The sequence below is a fragment of the Notothenia coriiceps genome, unplaced genomic scaffold, assembly GCF_000735185.1.
Source record: "Notothenia coriiceps isolate Sejong01 unplaced genomic scaffold, NC01 NC01_scaffold00029791, whole genome shotgun sequence".
Taxonomy (NCBI): domain Eukaryota; kingdom Metazoa; phylum Chordata; class Actinopteri; order Perciformes; family Nototheniidae; genus Notothenia; species Notothenia coriiceps.
This window is the reverse complement of record NW_011362492.1, coordinates 1,660-8,012: the sequence shown is the minus strand read 5'-3', so window position 1 is coordinate 8,012 and position 6,353 is coordinate 1,660. Positions and strand designations below refer to the sequence as shown.

At 40.6% G+C, this 6,353-nt stretch overlaps 1 pseudogene; it reads right to left on the bottom strand.

Moving 5' to 3' along the window:
* Positions 1–941: 941 nt before the first annotated feature.
* Positions 942–4,428, bottom strand: LOC104959055 (Krueppel-like factor 15 pseudogene; annotated as a pseudogene).
* Positions 4,429–6,353: the final 1,925 nt, after the last annotated feature.

The window sequence follows — 6,353 nt, the reverse complement described above, 5'->3', positions numbered from 1 at the left end:
TCAATAGGCACGCAATGACTCTAAATAATAATGATCACGCCACCAAACACACATTCAAACTAAAGGAACCAGCCTGTTTGGAAAATGAGAGAAGTAGAAAGTACAGGTATTTGAGTTCAAGATGTAAGAAGTAGAAAGTACAGGTATTTGTGTTCAACATGTAAGAAGTAGAAAGTACAGGTATTTGTGTTCAACATGTAAGAAGTAGAAAGTACAGGTATTTGTGTTCAACATGTAAGAAGTAGAAAGTACAGGTATTTGTGTTCAACATGTAAGAAGTAGAAAGTACAGGTATTTGTGTTTCAAAATGTAAGAAGTAGAAAGTACAGGTATTTGAGTTCAACATGTAAGAAGTAGAAAGTACAGGTATTTGTGTTCAACATGTAAGAAGTAGAAAGTACAGGTATTTGTGTTCAACATGTAAGAAGTAGAAAGTACAGGTATTAGTGTTCAAAATGTAAGAAGTAGAAAGTATAAAATGTGAACAGACTTGGACATTTATAAAAAAATCTCCATCAGTTCTACCGTCATTTCTAAATGACGCTGCTGTCGCCACATTTTCCAATCACCCTGTATTCGTAAATCTAATCTGAGTCCTATCTGCTTAGATAACCTAAACAAAGAAACCTGTAGGTGCAGATCATTCTACAAGTGAGGTGAATGTTAGACATTGTGACCCTTTAAGTTTATTTATTTATTTGTATTATATATACTATTTTGTATGTTCTTTCCCACTATGACTATGTATGTCATTAAGTATGGTATTCCTGTCATGCTATGTTTTTCTTTATTATTCTTGTTGGCTGTTCTGTTTGTGTTGAAAAAGGGAAGCATGATTTCCACCCCAAAGAAGTCTGTACTATTGCTTACACTTTTATGCTTCTTCTCAATAAAAAATATTTGAATGTTAGACATTGTGTTCAAATGAAAGTCACCAGGACTCACCTCCATCCACAGCCCTGCCAGTTGCAGGCGAAAGGCTTCTCCCCCGTGTGCCTCCTCAGGTGAGCCTTCAGGTGGCTGCTCTTCGTGTACATCTTGGTGCATCCAGGAAAAGTACATTTATGCATTTTGATAATATCCGCCATGGGGTTCTTCTGGAACTTTTGACCTCCGATGAGAATCCCCGATCCGTGGTTGGCCAATCCATCGCCGAGTCCCAGAGGTTTGGATGCGATGGGGACGGGAGCGATGCGAACAAACTTAGAGGAGACGTTCAGGCTGGGGTTGGGCAGGATGTGAGGCACCAGAGCAAAGGTCTGGCCCTGGATGTTGACTAGAAGCTGTGCGATTGTGATGTCTGAAGATGGGGATGTGGGAGATGTTGGTGTTAGAGGAGCGACTGTCGGCTCCTGCTTGATCTGAAGAGGCTGAATCTGCACAATGACCGCTGAAGGCTTGTTGGATGATGCCTTCTTCGACTCTCTGCTGGGTTCATGTGAGTCGGTTGATGTGGTGTCACTGGGGGCAGCAGTGGGGACGGTTTGGTCTGAATGCTGGGTTTCTGGTTCGATTTTAGGCATGGTAGAAGCGTCCCTGCACCACTCCAAACCAACTCCAAGACCAAGAGCCTCTTCCAGTCCCAAGGCCAGACAACCCTCTCTGATTTCCTGCTTCATCGTCACCACTTCCATATTCTCCTCCAGGAACTCTTCGATCTCCTCCAGCGTGGGCTGGAAAGAGCCTCCAGGTTGTTCCTCCGCCTCCACATTGGACCAGGTGAGGAAGTCAAACTGTTCCTCTTTTACATCTCTCCGGGGGTCACAGAAGAACGAGGATATCTGGGCCACAGATCCTGAAGGCACAGCTCCTCCCAGCGAGGCCTGCGACAGCAAGTGATCGAGCATACTGTCATGGCTCTCTGTGCTAGAGTTGCTTCCATAACTGGAGCTGAGAAGCTGGGAATCGGGACTTGAACAGGACCGAGGGCTGGAGGACTCGCTAAGGTCGTCCTCCGAAAAAGGCGAAGGCATCACCTGGTAGGAGCTCAGGTCCGTCACCAAGTAGACCTTCGGAGATCCAGGGTGAAGAAAAGCCTCCTCGCTAACCGGAGAGTTATCCACCATCCCTGGAGCGTGCCAAACCGCTGCCTCCTGCTGGACTCGGATGAATTGTGAGATAATTATCCCCAGGGAAAGTTAGGCCCGAAAAAAACACCTCAGGTCAACAAGGGCGCTCTCTCCCAATCGAGGTGAGATAGTGGAACACCTGGTGTGCTCTCTCACAGTGGAAAAAAGTAGCTCCAAGGTCTCCAACCAGGATAGCGTGTGTCTACAGGGAAATAAACACAGACATAACATTCATTATTGTTTTGATTGCCCGTACTCATGTTTTAATTCTTATTCTACCATAATGAGGCTATCCTTCAATGACCTCTTCATATTTAATATATGATTTATTGATCCAGTTGTGGAACAAGCAATCAGACTTTATTGAAAGTAGAAATACTATGCTCCTTAAATACTCTTTTACAAGTACTGATAGCATTTTAACATTACATAACATTTTCAAAGTAACCCTCGCGACCCTGGCTGTTTCTATTTGCTTCTCACCATGTTTGTATCACTCAAATAAACAGTGTTTTGTTTCACTGTAAAGTATTTATTTTACATTCTGTTCTCGGTGGTCTTCTATTCTATGTAACATATATAGACTCCTGCACTTCTTTGGTCACTTACAACATCCTCTGCAACATTTATCTTATTGTATTTCTTTTTAGTTTACCTCTTTTGCATTAATTGCCATCACTATTTCATTTTAATCTGTTCTTCTTGCACTCTTTTTATTGTTTGTTTTGTATGTTGCATTGTGGGAGGAGCCTTAAGTTTCTCATTGACGTAAATACACTGTAGCTACTGTGGAATATAACTATAACGCTTTTGATCTTGAAGTTGCTCATCATGTGGATCAACAGCAGTAGGAGTAACCCTCTTCACATTTCTTTTTATACAGTATACACTTCACACGTAGGTTATTTTCCTGGAGGTCACACACTGCCTCTATACATCCCCCACCACGGCCCCTGCATGGTGACCGGGAGTAAACCCTCCAGAGGAGAAACTGTCAACTCTGGATCAGAAACACCGCGCGGCGTAAATCAGCTGCTGCTCTGTTTACAGGACAGAGAGGAAGAGAGAAGATAACCTGGCTATCACTCCTCAGATTTATCATGGAAGAGAGGATCTTTGAGAACCTATCACTCCTTAGATTCGTATTGTACAATGCCATGTCTTTTATGCTGCTGCAACGCAAACATTTCCAAAATTGGAATCAATAAAGTACTATCTTATCTTATCCATCGTGGAAGAGAGAATCTTTGATAAGACAGAATACATGGAGAGAGAGAGAGAGAGAGAGAGAGATAGATAGATAGATAGATAGATAGATAGAGAGAGAGATATATATAGATAGATAGATAGATAGATAGATAGATAGATAGATAGATAGATAGATAGATAGATAGATAGATAGATAGATAGATAGATAGATAGATAGAGGTAGATAGATAGATAGATGTACTTTATTGATCCCGATTTGGGAACATATAACCTATCACTCCTCAGATGTGTCATGGGAGAGAGGATCTTTGATAAACCATCACTTCTTAGATTTATCATTTCGACCTGCAGGCACACTTTGATTCATTTCCACAGATCTATAGTCACTTCACATGGGTGTAAACACAATCAGAAACAGGTGTATTGTGCATACATAAACACAGTTAAAGAAGATACATTGTAAGAAAAACGACCAATTTCTTTTTAAAACCTATTTAAAAAACCTATTATAACTAATACAATAAAAAAATATATAATAAATATAATAATAAAAAAAATACTCGTTATAATAAAATAAAAGATGTGCAGTATTGTTGGAAAGCTGTGCAGATATTAATAGAAACTCATTAAATGAAGAAAGACTCATTAAATGTCTTTCCAGTTATAACCATGTTATTTTGCAGGCAGCATGGGTCAGATAACTTACAAACCCATCACATGCACAGCTACAAACATGAAACCATTCAAATGTTATTCATTCACATGTTGTTGTAGTTAAACTGCAGCATTGCAAAAATCCAAACCCCATAATAATCCATAATATCGGAGTGTGTGGTGTTTTCTTCCCGCAATGCATAACGCATGAGTAGGCGCGCGCGTCTGCACTCCCAACGTAAACATGTTTTCGTCCAGCGCGCTGCAGCATATGTGCGACCCTGAACTCACCACGACATCAAATTATCACCCTTACCTTGCTCAGTGAAAAAAAGAATAGTATAATCCCAATGCAAAATACGCAGGGAGTTGTGTTTGTATCCGAAAAAGGGGGGTGGGGGTTCAAAGACTTTGCCCTTGAGCCTCCATGCAGCAGCAGAAGCAGCGTTCACTGACTGAGGGTTGCTCTCAGATCTACTATATGACCGTCACATGACTCCAGTGTTACTGTAGTGAGAAGTAAGAGGCTGCAGCTGAAGGCTCGACCAAGCTCTGCAACCTCATTGGTCGATGCTGGTGGAAAGAGGCGGGACCTATTGGCCTGTCACTCAAGAGGCCTTTTACTCTGCTGCGTGGAAAAAAATGTGGGTCGGTCGCCTCTGAAGGAAGCAGCCAGTTACAACCTGTTCTCAGGAGGATACATAACAATCAGGGAGAAACGGATTACATGTAAATGGGATTATGTAATCCCATGTAACATTTATATTGTAGGCCTATTCCCTTTATTTATCAAAGTCAAAGTCAACTTGTCAATCTTTCAGTTTGTGTGTACAGACAGAGAGATCGAAATACTGTTTCCCACAATCCCTGATACAAAAATACAAATATATATATATATAATGTTAATCTTTAAATGTAACTCCATATAAGAAAGCCAAGAGAGCATTGCCTCAAATGTTGAAGGATACTCTTTTTATTTGCACTTTACACATTATGAGAGGAAGAACAGGACAATTCACATGAAGTTTATAAAAATGACAAAGGTCCAATTTGACCTTTTGAAAAGCGGCTGGCTGCTGGTGTTTCACTCTGTGTTTTTGAGTTCACCAGCATGGTGTTGCACAATTTAAAGAAGTTTAGGCTAGTTTACCTAGTAAGTAGTTTGCTCTAGCTGTTCTGTACAGAACATACACAAACTGGACTCAGTTGTAGTGAAGCACTGCACATCTGTCACAATGAACTTTATGACAAACCAATATGTTATGATTATCTGTTATTCTCCCTCCTCGCAGACTGGATGCTGCACTGAGATCAGAGATGTAATGCTAACGTTAGCAGCCGGTGTGTTAAAAAAGGCAAATACTGCTTCAGATTTACAGCATGTTGTGTGTGCAAGTGTTTCAGTGTTTTCTGGTGTTGATCACAGAATGAATCAGAGCATTGAGAGATGAGTCTGAATATTTAGAAAAGGTTTGAACGCCTTCGTGATGAAGGTGTTCAAACCTTTTTTAATGTTCAGACTCATCTCAATTAGCAGCGCGCTCCTCAGCAACTATACCATAACACAAATACTTATCGGTGTTTAGATACTGAGCAATTAGGTAGGCTAACGGTGCCAAATCAGTACCGGTTTCCGATTTCTTGCTGTTCTGAGTGTGATTTCCTTTATTGTGAGTTGAATTGGAGTGAATGTAATGTAATGTAAGCTCTGTGGGTCACTGTGGGTCAGAGTATCAGAAACACTTCCTCTCACAGAGGAACTCAGCCTCTCAGGAACAATGAGGATGAAGCAGCTCAACAGGAAGCGTTTGAATGATAACGTGCTGTTTGTTACCACACTCTCACAGAGTTAGTTATCTGGGAATGGCAGCGATTAGGGTTTGGCTCTGAGTCTGCAGACGTTTTCACTTCACATGTTGACGCCTGGAGGAAGTTCCTGGTCTGAACTCTGAGTGTGTTTTTAATTCTTCTCTCTGTGTTTGTGTTCGTGATTACATGACGGACTGGCTGTTCTGCTTTCCTGTTGAGAAAGGGAGAGTGAGGAGAATTATGGAAGGGTAAACAAAACATGCAATAGATTGTACACAATGAAATAAGTGCTGAACACATGTAGGATCATTAAATACACAACTAGATATTTATTTTCTTTACTTTTACTACTTTTGTGTAGTGATCTATAATCAACATCACACATTCTGCTCCTGGAGACTTGTATTTAGTACAGTATGTGCATTACGCATCGAACCAGAAGTGCAACATAAGCACTGCAGAGTTATTTATAGTCATATATAACAAAGTAGACATATATGAAAAAAAAAGTATGTATGTGTATAAACACTAAAGATATTGAATGCAGCACAGAGTTGGTATTCATATATTATAGATAGTATAGACCGTTATTGACAATTTTATAAATATAAG